We start from the raw sequence: 19,545 nt of genomic DNA, 5'->3' as shown, positions 1-19,545 counted from the left end.
CTGACGGGTGCAGTTCTGAAGCTCTTGTTTGCTATCTTGCCAGTACATGGAACCCAAGGAACCAAAGCCAACATGGAGAAGAGCGGAGTGATAAATGGACTCAGTGTCCCAGCAACATCACTTGCATTCTGAAGCTAACTGTGACTGTAGTCGGGTTACCCTAATCTCTTTTCAGTTGAGCTGGGTTTGAATTGGACTTTCTGTCACTGAATCAAAAAAGAGCCTTGGGCTTCCCTGGTGGCGCAGTGGTTGAGAGTCCGCCTGCCAATTCAGGGGACACAGGTTCGTGCCCCAGTCCGGGAAGATCCCACATGCCGTGGAACGGCTGGGCCCGTGAGCCATGGCCGCTGAGACTGCGCGTCCGGAGCCTGTGCTCTGCAACGGGAGAGGCCACAACAGTGAGAGGCCCGCGTACCGCAAAAAAAAAAAAAAAAAAAGAGCCTTGACTGGAGCCTTCACAAGAACCTGAGCTCACCTTATTTCCTGTCTCCTACCCATTGTGGACGGCACTTGTATCCTTGATTTCTAACCCAGGAAGTCAGCAATGGAGTGAGGTGAAGGATAGAGCAAGACTCAAGGATGGGGTAAGTATGTATATTTCATGCATTGATAGGTCACTAAAAAAAACGTCTAGAAGCTTAAAGATTTGTTTTGTGGGCCAGGTCAAAACATGCCCACATCAAGATGGCTGTCAAAATAGCAAATACTTTACAGGTAAGACTGCACCTGGTAGCAGCTTACCTGAATTGCATGCATCACATCTTGTAGGAAACAGGTTTCTGAAAGGATAATCTTGGAAAATTCGGCTTGCAAAGTGACAAAAACCTGAGAGGTGCTGTTTTGAGTTGTGAAAACATTTTGTATGAATAATAATAATTTTCTGAATGTCACTTTCTAGTCTGTAAAGTGCTTTCACAGAATTTATTCCTTTTGATCTGAACAGCAACCCTTTAAGTCAGGTGTAGGTGCTATTATTATTATTGCCATTTGCCCTATTTTACAGATAAAGAATTGTAATAAATTACCCCTGCAGACCCAGTGAGTAAGTGAGGGAGCCAGGAATCAGTCCCAGGTCATCTTATTATTACCACCGTGTTGCAGTGGAATTGTAAGTTCCTTGAATCAGGGTCCACTTCTTATACATCTTTATATGTTCCTACCAACACCCTCCAACCCAGCTGTATGTGCAGGAGGTAAGCCTGCAATGAATACAGATGAAATGTTTCAGTGCTGGGCATTTGGTGACTAAATCAAAGAAGGCTAGAATGGAGAAAGATCACATGGAGCTTCAGATAAACAACAAAACTACCCCAAAAAACAAACCCCACCCCCACCCCCCACCAAAAAAAACCAGACTTGATATGCTTGGTTAATAATACAGGGGATGGGCCTCCCTGGTGGCGCAGTGGTTGAGAGTCCGCCTGCCGATGCAGGGGATACGGGTTCGTGCCCCGGTCTGGGAGGATCCCATATGCCGCGGAGCGGCTGGGCCCGTGAGCCATGGCCGCTGGGCCTGCGCGTCCGGAGCCTGTGCTCCGCAGCGGGGGAGGCCACAGCAGTGGGAGGCCCGCATACCGCAAAAAAAAAAAAAAAAAAAAAAAAAAAAATAATACAGGGGAAAAAAGAAAGAAAGAGGGCTTCCCTGGTGGCGCAGTGGTTGAGAGTCCGCCTGCCGATGCAGGGACATGGGTTCGTGCCCCGGTCGGGGTAGATCCCCCATGCCGCGGAGCGGCTGGGCCCTTGAGCCATGGCCGCTGAGCCTGCACGTCCAGAGCCTGTGCTCTGCAGTGGGAGAGGCCACACAGTGAGAGGCCCGCGTACCGCAAAAAAAAAAAAAAAAAAAAAAAAGAAAGAGAATTATAAAGTTCATATTTTAACTTTGGTTTTGAGTTATTGAATACATTAATAAATATATCACTGGATTATATGCTTACATAATTTTAGCAGTTCACATAGAGCCTTTGGCTACAATGTAGTTCAGATTAAAAAAATAATGGCTCAGGGACTTCCCTGGTGGCGCAGTGGTTAAGAATCCACCTGCCAATGCAGGGGACACAGGTTCGATCCCTGGTCTGGGAAGATCCCACATGCCACGGAACAACTAAGCCCATGCACCACAACTACTGAGCCTGTGCTCTAGAGCCCGCGTGCTACAACTACTGAGCCCATGTGCTTAGAGCCCGTGCTCTGCAACAAGAGAAGCCACCGCAATGAGAAGCTGGCGCACCACAACAAAGAGTAGTCCCCACTCGCCGCAACTAGAGAAAGCTCGTGCACAGCAACAAAGACCTAACGCAGCCAAAAATAAACAAATAAATTTATTAAAAAAATAATGGCTCGGAGATATTGATCATAGGGTACAACTTTCAGTTATAAGATGAATAAATTCTGAAATCCTAATGTACAGCATGGTGACTGTAGTTAGCAGTAATATATTACACACTAGAAATTTGGGAAGAGAGTAGATCTCAAGTGGTTTCACCACACACACACAAACACACACACAATAACTGTGGGAGACGATAGATATGTTAATTAGTTTGATTGTGGTAATTATTGCACAATGCATACATGCATCAAAACATCACCTTATAGGGAATTCCCTGGCGATCTAGTGTTTAGGACTTTGGGCTTTCAGTGCTGGGGCCTGGGTTCGATCACTGGTCAGGGAACTAAGATCCCGCCTGCCACACGGTGTGGCCAAATTAAAAAAAAAATTCACCGTATATACCTTAGCTATATACAATTCTTATTTGTCAAAAAATAAATTAATTAAAATACTTTTAAAATTAACGGCTCAAAGAGACTGATTTGTATCTAAAGGGCCACTTGCTTATTCAATTATATATCCATGTTTGATTATATATGTTTTTCTCCCAGGGTCAAACTGGAGTCATTCTGGATTTATTCCGTGGTCACTCTAGAATCCTCAGGGAGTCTTTCTGGGCCAACCCAACACTGCAGTGAGCAGTGCTCTGAGCTGCTCCACGGAGACAGTGAATCAGGAGAAAAGTCAGTCTTTGCAGAGATGGACAAAACTTGGTGAGTAATGCATAACATGAATATCACTGCTATTAGGAAAGTGGCATTGTGGTCATGCTGTTCTTTATTCATAATACTTTTTCAAAGCTGAGTTTATAATTAAAAAACAATTAAATCAACTATACGTCCACAAAAAAATAAAATTATTAATAAAAAAACAATTAAAGCACTCCACTCGATTTTAGAGATCTGTCTTAGAACCTGAAAGAATGATCTTGAGCAACGTACTTTTAATCTTGCTAAGCTTCAGCTCTACTTACGTTCATAACAGTCTGAAAACTAAGGTGGAGGCAGCCTGGGAGTAACTGTGAGCTGTCAGAGGCCTACCTTAGTGCAGGGAAACAGGCAAACCTGGCAACATGGGCCTGTGGGCATTTGACACTTAGTAATAGTAATGATGATGATGTTTTTGATAGCTCACGTTGGTTGTGTTGACCAGTAACACATCATGCTGAGGACTCAACATGCTGAGATTTATTTAATTCTCACAACAAACTCTGAAGTATTGGTATGAAGAGAAAACTAAGCCTCAGAAATAAAAGCCTAGATTTTCAAGCAAGGCAACTGCAGGGCTGGGCCTCTGAGCCAGGTTGTACAAGGTAGTGGTTAAGAGCATGGATTTTGGATTTCAACCCTCTCTCTTCTACTTATAAGCCGTGTGACCTTCAGAGATTTACTTTTTCCCCTGTGCCTCGGTTTCCTCACTTTGAAATAGAGATGTAATATCACCTACTCGGGAGACTTCTTGGGAGGATTATATCAGTTAATATGTAAAGTACTCGCCTATTCCGAGCACCTGTCAGATGGTTCCCGTTACACCAGGGCTGAAATGAAAGGACGTCTGCAGACTGAGAGCCCCAGTGGGACCTCCTTCTTAGCTGGAAGTCTAGAAGCCAGCTCTGCTGGCTGACTCTGCCCACGGTGGACTTGTGTTTTGGCGCCCAGCCCTGTCCTGATGTATCCCCCCATCCTCTGACTCTGGTACCTCTGCTATGGAGATGCTGAGGCTGACTCTGCATATCCTGTCAAGTCCCTGCCCCTGGAGTGATCACCAGGGACTACAGGTGTCAATCACGTGGGTGCACGTGCCTGCCTTTAGGAGAACAGAGTGTGGGGAGAGAACCCCTGTGTGCTCCCCACACCATCTGCATCAGGACCTCAGGCACTGGATGGGGATGGGAAACAATGCCGGGAGAAGAGACGCTGTTACTGGACAAAACCCTGAGCTGGGTGCGGGGCAGATTTTCATCTATGGAGGGGTGTGATGAAGAGATAGAGAACATTTTCCCCTTTGGGGTGTCCTGGGCTGTGCCCTCCTCAAAGCCAGGAGAAAAAAATCAGTGATGAGGGATCTCATGCACTGGGATGATCTAGTTTCTCCCCAGCATCTGAGCAAGGAGGCCTTGGACTCTGTCCCCCTTGGCAAAGGCCAAAACTTTTACCTCTGGAAGTGAGGTTCTCTGAGTAGGAGAAAAAGGGCAGTGCTGGGGAATCTCTCAGACTCCCAGAGCAGAACCAACCTTGGCTTCAGAGGGTCAGGCTTCCAGCTTACCTCACTCCCCTCTGCCAGCTAGCAAGCCTGTCCTGAGACCTTATCAAACCCCCTGGGGATGAAAGCCTTCTGTGGTGGGTACCTTTTGGGGTGGACTGCAAGCTTCCTGGTGAGCCTGCCAGGAGAGGCCCAGCTGTGGCTGGTGCGTGTAGCCCTTACCCAGAGCTGCCTGGGAGCAAAGAAAGACAAGGGAGCAAGGGAGCCGAGGGCAGTAGCAAAGGAGTGGGTGGTGCCAGTGCACAGGGACGTGAAAAGGGGAGGGTTGATGGGCAGAATACAGCAGCCCTGGAGCCGCTGTGTCCTTCTCCAGCTGCCAGAGCGTGATCGGAGGAAGGGTGAGAAAGGAAGGAGAGGAAACTGTGATCAGGGGTGGGAAGATCAGGACTCTGTCGAGATGGACAATTCTTGGCACTGCTTTGAGAGGTTTTGTTTGTTTGTTTGTTTGCTTTGCGGTACGCGGGCCTCTCACTGTTGTGGCCTCCCGTTGCGGAACACAGGCTCTGGACGCGCAGGCTCAGCGGCCATGGCTCACGGGCCCAGCCGCTCCGCGGCATGTGGGATCCTCCCTGGCCGGGGCACGAACCTGCGTCCCCTGCATCGGCAGGTGGACTCCCAACCACTGCGCCACCAGGGAAGCCCCCTTTGAGAGGTTTTATTTGGGTGGAGGGTCACAGTTTTTAAAAGTAGTATTATTTATCAACTCATTCAGAGTACAAGGCATTGTTCTAGGTGCTTGAAATTTATTCCGATATTTCATGCTCGTTGGCAACCTATTACTGTTCCTGCTTTGCAGATGAGCAGACTGAGTGACAGTGGAACCTAGTGACTTGCCCAAGGTCACACGACTAGGAAGGGGTAGAGCTTGGCTTTGAACCCAGGCCGGCTGGCATGAGAGGTCAAGCTCTTAACCCTAGTTCCTCTCTATGGAAGACTCCAGACGTGGGCTAGGTTGCCTGCTGCCGGCAGGGACCGTGGTTTGGCAAAGGAGAGAGCATTTGAAAACAAACTTGACCCACCTCCCAACTTTCTTCCTGGCATTAACCTGAAAGAGTAAATCCTGCAGAAATCAAGGCTTAGAGAGAACGTCCTAACGCAATTTACCCTGAGATATTACTGCTATAACTACACCAGGGATCAAACATATGTCCACACTCCAGAAATTGTTTCTGAAGATGGATATCCTAAGGACGCTTTAAAAAAAAAAAGGTAGATACATTCTTTGAAAGGGGGACAAATAAAAATAATTAGTAAAATAACTAACGTGCCGAAGAAGAGGCTAAAAAACTTCAAGAGGCGTGAATGGAACATTTGATGTGGATTTGTTTCCATGTACATCATTTGACAGGAAACTCCAAACAGTTTAATCAATTCTGTTCTTTGTGTTTCCATTCACTGTAATGTGGTCATGGTCACAATGTCATTTCTGTTCCAAGGAACAGAAATCCAGAAAGGGAAAGGATCAGGTGAGGAAAAGAGGAGAGGGTGAGGGCAGAGAAGAGGGAGGTTTCCTGACGCCCTGAGCTTACCCTAAAGTGCGTTAGTCTGAACTGAGTTTTCCTTTGACAACAGGCCACTGTTGGTTCCTCCTCTTCTAAAGAGGAGAGCATGTTTATGGAAACTTAGAGGTTTATGGAGCACTTCCTCTGAGCTGCCTTCAAGAAACTTATAATCTTATGGAAGAGAAGGCATGTCTACAAGGCAAGACAAAGGGAAAGTCCAACAGGGGCAGAGGCCAAGATGCTGAAGGGCTAATTAGCTCCAAGGCCCCCTCAAGGGCGGGGCTGGTCTATGCTCTTCTGCTTTCTCCCTCGGGGCTTCCCAAGTGGGAACACAGCACCCAGGACTGGCCCCCATGGAGTTTAACCCAGTTCCCAGGGTACTTTCCTTGCACACACTGGAGGGCACCACAAAGGAAGGGAATACAGGTGGAGAGTTTGATTTTCATAGAGCTTAACCCAGGACATGGGGAGGCCTGGGCTAGTGAAATAGCCTGGGGTAACCTGCATGTGCCTGGGGGGCTGAGACCAGGGCCAAGACCAAGGATGCAGGGACAGAGGTTGCCATCTTTTTGGGACGCTGACTTCCTGGGGGCTGGAGAGGGCACACTCAGTTTTGGGGTGTGAGGAACAATGGAAGAGAGCATGGTGTGGACAAGGGTTGTGAGGTAAGGCCTGGTGCAGGATCTATGACCACACAAATGTTGCCCTGGGTCAGCTTTCTTATCTCCTCTCCCACCTCCTCAAGATCTGGTCCCAGAAGCTTATATGGGAACTGAATATTTGCAAAATGGATTCTATTTTTACGCCTTCCCGTATTATGCTTCCTAAGATGTTTTACCATTTCTGTTTCATTCTCAGTTGTCAGTGTTTCCACAAACTTCAGCTTTAACAAACTTTATTTCATCCTCTCCTCTCCAAGCCAAACGTCTCCCTAATTCTTCCAGTTCACATGTACACGCTCTAAAATATAAAGGCACGGTTTTGTTTAAAGGAACACTCCAAGAATTCCTACTTAGAATTTTGCCTTTCTTTTTATGCATTTCCCTACTATTTGTATGGAGGCAGAGTGATGTCAGACCATCTGAGTCCCATTAAGGCTCATCCACTTAATACCTGAGTGACCTCAGGTAATTTACTTAACTCATATCAGCCTCAGTTTTCTCATTGGCAAAGTGGGGCTACTAATAATAACAATACCCACTTAATTTAGGATTGCACTGAGAATTAGAGATAATACATGCAAAGACCCTGGCATCGTGCCTGGTACATAGCAAGCAGTCAGTAACGGATAACTATGTTATCTCAAAAGAGGTCATTTCTGTACGTTTAATACCTTGGTAGATAATCCACAGCACAATCCTGGGAATTTGTAACTCTTACATCGTGAGAATTGCTCAAAACTTACGGAGCTTTTAGGCATGTCCTGTTTGGGGGGAAGTTTAATATTTCATGGGTTGTTTAGAGGTAAGAATTAAAATAAGCTCTATTTTCACTGTGAAATGAGATCCTGTTTATTGTCTATCTTGACACATTAGAATCTAATTTCCATGAGATCAGGATTTATGTCTTGTCTTGATTATTACTCTATCCCTGGTACCTAGAATAGTCCTTGGCACATAGTAGGCACTCAAAATATTAGCTGAAAGATGCATGTCAGGCGATTTCCAGGAAACTGTTTAGGGGAGCAAGGAGACGTGTCTCTATCTGTATATCTATATGGCCTTCCTTTTTCGATCTCTGACAACATCGGTCATCACTTTAAATGTTACTGGATGAATGCCTCATCTTGGGGCCTGCTTGGGAAGACGGCAGAAGCTGATAGAGGAGTGCCAGCCTATGGAATTGGGGAAAGCTCACTATGTGTGAAAAGGCACAAGAAAACACATAGAATTCCCCAGGGCACCCAAAGAGGGGCTCAGCAGCGACTGAGGGCCATCCAGTCCACCCAGAAAGGCCTGGTATTGGAACCAGGAAGAAGCAGAGTGGGTGGGCCCAGTGAGCAGAGGCCATGGTGAGGCATGACCATCTATAGAGAGGTCAGTTCATAAAAACAAGGACCAGCTGAGGACCACGAAGCCACCACTCAGCACAGCCAGCCACCCCTGACAACAATTCTCGGTGCAGATAACTCCCCGTTGGAAAGAGGAATGAAGGGTAGAAAAAGGTGGGAAATTTTGAACTGATGGAGTTTAAACTCTGAATTCACCATGTTTAAACATGGAATTGTGGAGTTATCTTCAGCCCAACACACATGTACACGCACTATGCAGGAATCCCACCAGACAAAAAGCTTTCATGGTATCTAAAGTCAAGTGTTTAAAATCATGTGATTTTGAAAATAACAGGAGTAACAAAAGAAAATCTCAAAACACGAGCTTTCTAAAATCCTTGTGAATTGGTTGGGCCTGGCAGGTGTCAGGGTCACAGTTAATTTGATAACTAATTATTTATTGGAAATGCAGCTGCTTTTGGGAATTATAAACTGTTTGAACTTTGGTCTGAGTTGGCAGTTTCTAAAGAAACAGGTGGCTGAGGTGAAAACCTAGGGTTGGGTTACACAAGCCAATGTCTGGCGTTACTCTCTTTTTTTTCAAATTGAAGTATAGTTGATTTACAATATTGTGTTAGTTTCAGGTGCACAGCAAAGTGATTCAGATATCACTTTGTGTTATATATATATAGACACAATATATATATTTGTGTCTATATATATATACATTTTTCCAGATTATTTTCCATTATAGGTTATTACCAAATATTCAATATAGTTCCCTGTGCTGTACAGTAAATCTTTGTTGTTTATCAATTTTATGTATAGTAGTTTGTATTTGCTAAACCCATACTCTTAATTTATCCCTCCCCCATCCCTTTACCCTTTGGTAACCATGTTTGTTTTCTATGCCTGTGAGTCTGTTTCTGTTTTGTTTATAGATTCATTTGCATTATTTTTTAGATTCCATATATAAGTGGTATCATATAATATTTGTCTTTCTCTGACTTACTTCACTTAGTATGATAATCTCTAGGCCCATCCAAGTTGCTGCAAATGGCATTATTTTGTTATTTTTATGTCTGAGTAGTATTCCATTATATATATGTACCACATCATTTTTATCCATTCACCTGTCAATGGACATTTAGGTTGCTTCCATGTCTTGGCTATTGTAAACAGTGCTGCAATGAACATTGGGGTGCATGCATCCTTTCGAACCATGGTTTTCTCAGGGTATATGCCCAGGAGTGGGATTGTTGCACCCTATGGTAGCTCTATTTTTAGTTTTTTAAGGAACCTCCATACGTTTTCCATAGTGGCTACACCAGTTTAAATTCCCCCCAACAGTGTAGGAGGGTTCCTTTTTCTCTACTCCCTCTCCAACATTTATTATTTTTAGACTTTTGATGATTGGTTTTACTTTCAGTGGAATATTATGACTCTGAGGGCAATGCCCTGCAGCTCTGCAGGTGTTATGATGCTCACATGGGTGACATGAGACCCTTGAGGTTCAATAGCTACTATATCTTATCATTTTGTTGCTCTTGCTTTTCCACAAGAGCCCCACGAAATTCATTGTTCAGCTGTAGATAAAACATGTGGACTGGGAATCTGGGTTGGGGGACACTCAGGAGGCCACAAGGACAAGTGGATGGTATGAATAGGGGCCTGGAAATGGAGGAAACTTCCATGCCTTAGTAGAATGGGAAATACACAAGAAATGAGGGCTGAGTAAGAATTGGGGTGTTCCAAAAGGGGACTGGTTGACACCAACAGTAACCCAGTTATCAAACCTGGGGCTAAACTAGTTGCCAGGAAGACTTGGTGCTGAACTCCACAAGGTGTGGCTGGTCTGATTAAATCTTTTTGCATTGGATCAAGATAGGGCCCGGGATCTGGAGGAAGGGTGACCCTGCTGGTGCAGATCCTGCAGCTTTGGCCAGGAAGCAAGCTGTGTCCAAGAGTCTGTACCAGCATCTGCTGCCTTGAATTTCAGTGTAACAATGTGATAAGAGTCCTGCAGGCCTGTGTCCTATCACCCCAGCTAGATTGGAAGGAGGGACCATGCTGCATACTTCTTTCCATGAAGCCCACCGCTCATCTTGTCGTTGATGCTCAGTGAATGTGTGCTATGGATTGATGGGTCTTGGTTCCTTCAAGTTACAAAAGAAGATTGAAAAATCACCTTCTAGGTAGTTTGGCTCTGGTTAAAGAAGTTGTTTTCCTGGTTTCCTGCGTGGCAAATGACGAGACAAGAATCATGGAGCTGGAAGCACGGTCTAGGAGGCCTCCCTGGGGAGGGGAAGTATGTGAGGCAGCGAGGCTCACAGTCAAGCCAGGGACACTTTGCAGATGCTCTTAGTGTTCCCTGCCACAGACCCCCATGGGCTGTATTCCTCTGGAAGTTGGATCTACAGCCCCTGCTGGACTTCAGACTCTGCCTCACTTCTCAAGTCTCCAACATTTACACTCTTGGCACACGTGCCTTGCATTTTAGGTTTTGCTCACCGAATACTTCATGTCCTCTGTCTCCCAGAATCCTCATGCTCAAGGACCCTCCCTCCTCCCCTGAAACTTCTGAGTCCCTCCAGTTTGCTTGCATAGAACAAGGCCCAGGCGTCCTTGATTCCCCATGATTGTCATTGTAAGGGAGGTCTAAACTCGGGCTTGGTGTGATTCAGAGATAATGGGAGAGAAGGCAAGATTCTCCATCCAGGCCCAGGAAGTCCAAAGAATTTGGTGCTGCCCTCTCCTCGGAAGCCCCTTGAAGGGGCCACGGCCAGAAATTCCAGAGCAGAGTTGGGGAGGTCAAGAGAAGCTGATGGGCCCTGAAGTGCTGGAGGCAGAAGGAATCAGGGAATGGATGTGGGTCTTAGGGAGAGCCTGAGGTCAGACCAAAATTGGGACAAGGGTTGGAATGGAGGGTGGAGTTGGTCAGGTGGGTTGGCTTGATTCAAAGGCAAAGGTGCAAAGAGACACCAAAGCTCTGACAAGATCACGGTTGACTTTTGAAACACTTCTGTCCTTGGAAGGTGGAAAGAAACTATATGAAAGTCCCAGTGGAGAATATTTAGAAATAGTTGAGATTTACACCTGCATCGATTCTTTTACTGTTTGTAGCTTCCATGTTATTGCCATGATAATGCCTAACTATGCCCAGTGTGGCAGTGTGGAAACAGTCCTAGCCAGGTTTTGGGGGGGCCTGGTCTCTTTAACAGAAAGCCACTTATCTTTCTGAGCCTCAGTCTACTTATCTGTAAAATAGGACAATAATAATGCTTTCAGGGGCTTCCCTGGTGGCGCAGTGGTTGAGAGTCCGCCTGCCGATGCAGGGGACACGGGTTTGTGCCCTGGTCTGGGAAGATCCCACGTGCCATGGAGCGGCTAGGCCCATGAGCCATGGCCTATGAGCCTGCGCGTCTGGAGCCTGTGCTCCACAATGGGAGAGGCCACAACAGTGAGAGGCCCACATACTGCAAAAAAAAAAAAAAATAAAAAATAATAATAATGCTTTCAATGTGCTGTCAGAATTGGAGGTAATTAAAGTTATTTCTTAAGAAACCCAAGGGCCAATACCATTGAAAGAGAAACAGTTTTAATTATTTATTACCCCAGCTATGGAAAGATGTGGATTGAGAGGGGCTGTTATGCATGGAGATCATGGACAAAATACTAAAATTTTAAATTTATTTCACATGTTTGGTTTTTCTTTTTTGTGTCAGATACTAGTTGGGGCCTCTGAGGCCAAATTTTAAAAGGTAGAGAAGGACATCAATAAAATGTCTGATAGGCCGTGAGCACAGCCCAGTCTCCTGATAAGATATTTACATTTCCACTGGATATTAATGGACATGTGTTTTAACAGAAAAAAAAAAAAGTGCTTTTCCAGATCTTAATAACAGGCTACTTGAACCGTATTTCTTTTTTTTTTTTTTTTGCGGTACGCGGGCCTCTCACTGCTGTGGCCTCTCCCATTGCAGAGCACAGGCTCCGGACGCGCGGGCCCAGCGGCCATGGCTCACGGGCCCAGCCGCTCCGCAGCATGTGGGATCCTCCTGGACTGGGGCACAAACCCGTGTCCCCTGCATTGGCAGGCAGACTCCCAACCACTGCACCACCAGGGAAGCCCTGAACCGTATTTCTTAACCAACTGTATTTCTGCTTGCCCAGAGAAACAAGATCTCTGTTCTTGTTGGTTGTTATTGATTTTTTGCTAACTTTGTTGATAATCCTGTTACAATTTCACCTCTTTTTAGTATTTTGTAAATAGTATCTTTATGGCATATTTTACACTACAAAGGTTTCAAAGAATTCTGATGACATCGTTGTGCAGCCAGTGTTTACAGTGTGGACCTGTATCAAAATGAGGATTTGTGATGGAATACAGGGTTTAGGGGCTTAATCATAAATTGTCAAAATGTAAAAGAGAGTGAAAAAAATTGTCTATTAATTAAAATAAAAATAGTTCTTAAAGAGCTGGGTTAACCCTAATGAGAAAAATTTTTAATGTGACACCAGGGGGAGATCTGGTAAAAACACGAGGAATCCTAGTAAAAATTTGAAGAATTAAGAGAGCAAGAGTGGGAATGATGCCCAGTAGAAAAGCTTACGAAATGGGATCAGAAGTTTCAAGGCCCCCAGCTGTAAATAATATGCCTTTGTCTGTACTGTTTTATCAGAAGTAACTTATTGAAATTATTTTAATCTGAAGGCTGGGCTAACATTTCAGGAAGTTCGAAAACAAAGAGGCGATATCAGCCACAATTCTACCACCTCATCACAACAGTTAGAATCTTTTCATATTTCTTTCCCTCTCTATTTGCTTACAACAAAATTACAGTTGTACACTTCCTACAGTGTTGTACATTTCCACATTTTACAGTCTTCATAATTATAGTTTTCATGGGCATGTTTTGCTTTTTTTGTTTTCTTCACTGTTTTCTTCTCCTTGTCCCACAAACATATTCAGATTTCTTTTTTGTTGTTGTTGAAGTATAGTTGATTTACAATGTTGTGTTAGTTTCTGGTATACAGCAAAGTGATTCAGTTATACATACATATATATATATTCTTTTTCATATTCTTTTCCATTATGGTTTATTATAATGGTTTATTAAATATAGTTCCCTGTGCTATCCTCAGATTTGTTCATCATAAAAAGAAAAAAAAAGGTATTCCTTAACTCTTTACTTTAAATAGAAAGATTCAACATACAGTATATTACCAGGTGAAAAAAAGCAAAGCTCAGGAAAAAAAAATGTGTAAGGAACGCTCCTTGCCCCTTAGAAGTAAGACATCCTCTTTGATTATAGCCAGTATTGATTTTTGAGATTCCTCTAGATAGGAAGGGTTATAATTCTACCAACAGCAAAGCTTTTATGCTCTTTTTAGCAATTCTTTGGCAGCTTTCTCTTCCCCCTAGGAATTCCTATGTTTCCTATATTGCTTCTTAATTTAATGAAATATTATTTCTACCTGGGGAGCCAGATCCATAAAGTCACAGCCTCAACTTCCTGATTCAACATCTAGTAGGTACCCATTGTTAAAAGATAAAGTGAGGCATATTAAAACTTTGAAGAGTTTATTTGAGCAAAAGTCTATTCCAATTGGGCAGTGCCAGACCGGAAGTGGTTAGGAGCTCAGGGAGAGGATTTTATAGAGAAAAGGCGGAAGCAAAGTAAGGAAATCATTGATGGGCTCTAACTGAAAGCCTCCGTGGCTGTTTGTGATTGGTTGTCCTTAGGTTTCAGTTTTGTAACCTGGAGACGTTCACCCGCGTAGACTTCGGTTTGCTTACATAGGCTGCCGTGGCATTAGAGCCACCTCAGTCTGATGGTCTCCCAGTTTAATTAGCTTAACACCATTTAGAGGACCCAAGGGATATAAACCCCTTAGACCTGAGCCCAGAACTTCACCTTACTACGGTACTTCTGTGTACTAAATTGCTTCCAGACTGCAATCATCGCTCTGCCTGAGTCCCTTTAAGCCTCAGAATTACTCTCTACAAACGTCTAAGCCATGACAATACTTTGCATTTAAATTTCTGTATCCTATTAGTACGTATACTCAGGCCAAAATTTCTTTCTTTTTTTTTTTTTAACATCTTTATTGGAGTGTAATTGCTTTACAATGGCGTGTTAGTTTCTGCTGTATAACAAAGTGAATCAGCTATACATAGGCCAAAATTTCTTGAAAAGCAGAGATGAGCCAAGTATTTTAATGAGATACCCCCACCAGTTAGATCAAGTATCATCAGTACTTGATAGAATCAACCAGGTATGGCTTCACTTTTCTGAACCATTTTTCCAGCTCCAGAACCTACTCCTTTAGAACAGCCAAAGCCCTTGCTCTCTCCTGCCTTCCCCTCTATTTAGCAATGTGTATTTCAGCACTCTGAACGCTGCCTGGGACAGAGTAAGTATTTAACAAATTTATCAAGTGAGAGAATGAAAAGTATGAATTCTTACAAAGCACTTACTGAGGTGCTATACAGTGTTTCACATCAGACCTCCTTTAAGTCCTGTAATCTTGTAAAATAGGTATTATTATCCCCATTTACAGAGGAAAAAATGATTCAGAAAATAAATTAACTTTTTTCAGGTTCACTTGTCTGCTTGTGGTAGGCTGGATAAGGGCCCCTCAGAGATGTCCACATCCCAATTCCTGGAACTTATGAATATGTTCAGGGGTCTCCAACCCCCCGGGCCACAGACCAGTACTGGTCTGTGTCCTGTTAGGAACCGGGCCGAACAGCAGGAGGTGAGCGGCGGGCAAGCGAGCGAAGCTTCATCTGTATTTACAGCCGCTCCGCATCGCTCGCATTACCGCCTGAGCTCCGCCTCCTGTCAGATCAGCGGCGGCATTGCATTCTCATAGGAGCGGAACCCTACTGTGAACTGCGTGTGCCAGGGATCTAGGCTGCGCGCTCCTTATGAGAATCTAATGCCTTATGATCTGAGATGGAGCTGAGGCGGTGATGCTAGCGCTGGGGAGTGGCTGCAAATACAGATTATTGTTAGCAGAGAGGTTTGACTACACAGAGACCATAATAAATCAACTGCTTGTAGACTCATATCAAAACCCTATCAGGGAGTGGCAAGTGAAAACACGCTCAGGGCTCCCACTGATTCTGCATTATGGTGAGTCATATAATTATTTCATTATATATTACATTGTAATAATAATAGAGATAGGGACTTCCCTGGTGGCGCAGTGGTTAAGAATCCGCCTGCCAAAGCAGGGGACACGGGTTTGAGCCCTGGTCCGGGAAGATCCCTCATGCCACGGAGCAACTAAGCCCGTGCACCACAACCACTGAGCCTGTGCTCTAGAGCCTGCGAGCCACAACTACTGAGCTCACGCGCCTAGAGCCCGTGCTCTGCAACAAAAGAAGCCACCACAATGAGAAGCCCGTGCACCGCAACAAAGAGTAGCCCCCGCTCACTGCAACGAAGACCCAGCACAGCCAAAAGTAAAAAAATGTAAAAAATAATAATAATAGTAATAGAAATAAAGTGCGCAATAAACATAATACGCTTGAATCATCCCAAAACCATCCCTCCACCTCCGGTCCGTGGAAAAATTGTCTTCCATGAAACTGGTCCCTGGTGCCAAAAAGTTTGGGGGCCGCTGACTATGTTACCTTACAAGGTAAAGGAGACTTTGCAGAAGATTTACATGAAGGGTATTGAGATGGGGAGATTATCCTGGATTATTTGGGGGTCAATGGAATCACAAGGGTCCTTTTAAGAGGGAGGCAGGAGGGCCAGCTAGATGGAAGGCAACATAATGATGGAAGCAGAGAAAGAACCAGAAGCGGTGATGTGATTTGAGACCACAAGCCAAGGAATGTGGGCAGCCTCTAGAAGCTGGAAAGGGTAAGCAGACAGATTCCCTAGAACCTCCAGAAGGAACATGGCCTTGAGTTTAGCTTGTAAAACCCACTTTGGACTTCCAGTGTCCAGAATGGTAAGATAATACATTTGTGTTGTTTTAAGACACTAAGTTTGCAGTCATTTGTTACAGCAGTCGTAGGAAACTAGTACACTGCTGTATCTGGTCATCAAAACGGCAGGACTCATAAGAACAATGCTACAGCAACTTAGTCTTTTCTCACCACACATGAGATAAATCTCATGCCAGTGCCATAACTTCTCCTTTGTAATAAAAGTCCCCAGTCACCTTAGCCCTTTAAATGGTCTCAGATAATAATTAAAATGTCCAGTGCTATGTAATTTAATTATTAAAACACAAACCCTAAACTTTGAACATGAATCTTCTCCCTTTCCCCAGCCAGGACCTACGGTGGGTGCAAAGCCTGCTGTGGACGCTGGCTGTCCTGATGTCACGCTTCTTCCCGCATCAGACTTGCTCCAAGTTCTGATGACTGCAGAGTTGCAGTGGCGAGAAGAAGGAAAGGCAAAGGACAGGAAGGGTCTTATTTGACCAGCACTTGTCTGATCTCAGTTTCCTCTGACCTGGCAAGTGTTTAAGGATGATTTTCTCTTTGGTGGATTTCTTGGAGATAGGCTTCCAGGCTGAAAATCCTTTCCCTGCCATTCCCTTGTTGGCAGTGGGTATGTCTCTTCTGGCTGGTCGCTTAATAACTCTTCCCTCCACCCCTCTGTTGCTCAGTGCAACTTTGGCCTTTGTTCTTCCAAGGTGAACCCCTGGGGTGGAACCCCAAGGTCTCCAGGCAAGGTCTTTCTGCCAGGGCCCCCATCTGATCCTGGGCAGATGCCAACACATCTGGGGCCTCCAGGAGTGCACTGACACCATGACAGCAGCCCCTTCTGCTGCCCCAGGCTTCTTTCAACACCTTTCCTCTTTCGCTGTCTGTCTCCCTGGCAAATGCAGCCCTCTGAGCAAGCCTGTCAAGCCCCTCTCCGCCGCCCGCCGTCACACACACACCCCTTCCTCTTTGGCGTGAGGGCTGGGACTCACAGCACACTGGCAGTTCTCCAAAGGGATGCTCCAATCTCCAAGTTCCCTCCAGCTCTCCCATGTTAACTTTTTGGTTTTGCAAGTGGTAACAGAATTTGAGCTACCTCCTTTAAAAGCAATATTGACACTTTGCCCTGCTGACATTTTAAGTAGTGTGTACCTCATTTTTTCCACAACCCAGGAGGGAAAAAAGTACAAATCAGGTTGCACTGGGAGATAAAACAAAAATAAATAGGTCACCTCCAGTTCTGCTCCCCTAAATAAAAGAAGCCTTGACCTTCTCCAGTAAAGACAGGTTTCCAGCCTCTGTAATCCCTTCCTCTCCCAACAGAGGTAGGGCTGTCATTTGATTCTTACCTGACTTGAACAAAAACTTTACTCTGCTGACATCTGACCATAAGCTATGACTTTTGAGGATATGACAATCACGTGAGAAAGCTGCTGCTTTTCCATCATGACAGCTAATGTAAGCTAGGTAACTTTGCTGATACTGAGGGGTTTTTTCTCCTTAACTATCTATATGTATTTTTTTAAATTTTTTATTTTTGCCAGCCTGTCCTTCTGAAGCCTGACTCCCTTGAATTCTTTTTAAAATAAACTTCTTTCTTAAATGCTTTTGCTCTGAATTTTTTCTCAAATCCTGCATAGGCTGTCTATGCAGCGTATGTGATGGGCACCTATTCTCTTGGACAAACTGTCTTGTCTTAACCGGAACTGAGACTGACATTATTGCATTGTTAAATCGGCCCACGAGTCGGGTGCAAGCCTGGGGTTCATAGCTGGGTAATCTGAAGCCAGTCCATTTTCTCCCACACTTTGGTCTCCTGGGCATCATGGAGAGCAAGTGCCCAAGTCTGTCTCCCCGGTCTAATTGGGTTTAGACTTTCATCCCTCCTGGTGCTGGACAAGGTGGGCTGTTGTCCCCAGTGCCTCCATTTCCCTTAGGTGACCTAATAGCTTCATCGGAAACACACATTTGCTTTTCGAGCTCTGGGCTGAAGGGGGCAAGGCAACTTCGGGATGATGTGCAGTAAGAACGGACCAGAGAGAACCCTCCCCTGATGAAGGGTCACCCACTGGACCTTAGTGGATGCAGGCAGACTGCCTGGCATGGTGTCTTCCAGGTGCTGTCGCACCACTGCCCTCTCAGCATTGCCCACCAGTGCTGCCATTGTGCAGTTTGGGCCTCTCCCCTGTGTCTTCCAAGACGTCTCCTGTTGAACTTCTGTCTCAGGACTGGCTTTGCCCCCTGCCCGCCTCCCCACCCTCCGCTTGGCACCCAGTCCCCCGATGCCCCTGCTCTTCTCTCTGTCTCCGCTCACCTGCTCAACGCACCTCCATCATACTGGCCTGACCTGAGGGGCTGTGAGTGTGCTGTTAACTGGGCAGCATTAGCATTAGCACAATAGCCTGAGCAAGGTGACCGAAGTGGTGGCAGTTTACGTGTCCTCATGCCTTTCGTTCTCATAACTTTTTTTTTTTTAATGTGTTTTTAGGATCAGTGGTGTGCTGGGAACTGTGGAGACCTGAGTAGCTCACAGCCTGGTGAGGGGAGCTGACCTGCAGACAGATAACTGCCATTCAGTGTGATAAAATATACTGTCAAGTTCATTTGTAAAAAATTGACGGTGATCTTAGGGTGGTCTCCTTCCCAGATGAAGGCACTGTGCTCAGTTCTTTGGCTCATTCAATATGAGGGTTTGTTTTTTTTTTAAGATTTTTTTTCTTTTGTTTGATGTGGACCACCCTTAAAGTCTTTATTGAATTCGCCACATTGCTTCTGTTTCATGCCTCGGTCCCTTGGCTGCGAGGCATGTGGTATCCCAGCTCCCCGACCAGGGATCGGACCCGCATCCCCTGCACTGGAAGGCGAAGTCTCAACCACTGGACCACCAGGGAAGTCCCCAGTATGAGGTTCTTAAAGTGGAACAGGTACCATGATAGTTGTGAGTGTGTGTGTGTGTGTGCCACATGTCTCCTGGGGCTTCTCAAAGCCCTCCATCCTCTCTGTGATGCCAAGGGTAGGGCAACGCCCACAGGATTTAGGCAAAAGTCATAAATGCAGGTCATCTGCATTTAGCCAGATGACCTGGGGAAAGCCATTTAAACACTCTGAGTTTCGGTTTCCTCACCTTTGAAACAAAAATCGGATCCTGCCTGGCAGGGTTGTTGTGAGGATAAAGAGAGGTAATGTATATGACGAGAGCTTTGTAAACTCTGAAACGTTGAACACATACGACTTGCAGTGACTCCAGCCAAGGTTGGAAGTGTTTATTTAGAGTAGGCCGCAGGCTGGCTCCCCAGGCCGGCCTTGTAAATGCCTCTGGCTCTTGGAGAGCTGGGAAGAGCCCTGCTATGCCCGCCAGGGTGTCTCCTCCCACACGCCTCGTCCTGCACACACCTGGGTAGAACCCGCCTGCTTTGCTGCTGAAGTTGCCAAGGATATTGGCCGCTGCTGGGAAACCGAGGTGAAAAAGGACAGCAGGCCAGGGAGAATAGGAAGTTGGCGCATTTGA

Source organism: Mesoplodon mirus (genome assembly GCF_964341445.2).
Source record: "Mesoplodon mirus genome assembly, chromosome: 4".
Lineage (NCBI taxonomy): Eukaryota > Metazoa > Chordata > Mammalia > Artiodactyla > Ziphiidae > Mesoplodon > Mesoplodon mirus.
The sequence above is the reverse complement of the archived record's forward strand: the minus strand, read 5'-3'. Positions refer to the sequence as shown.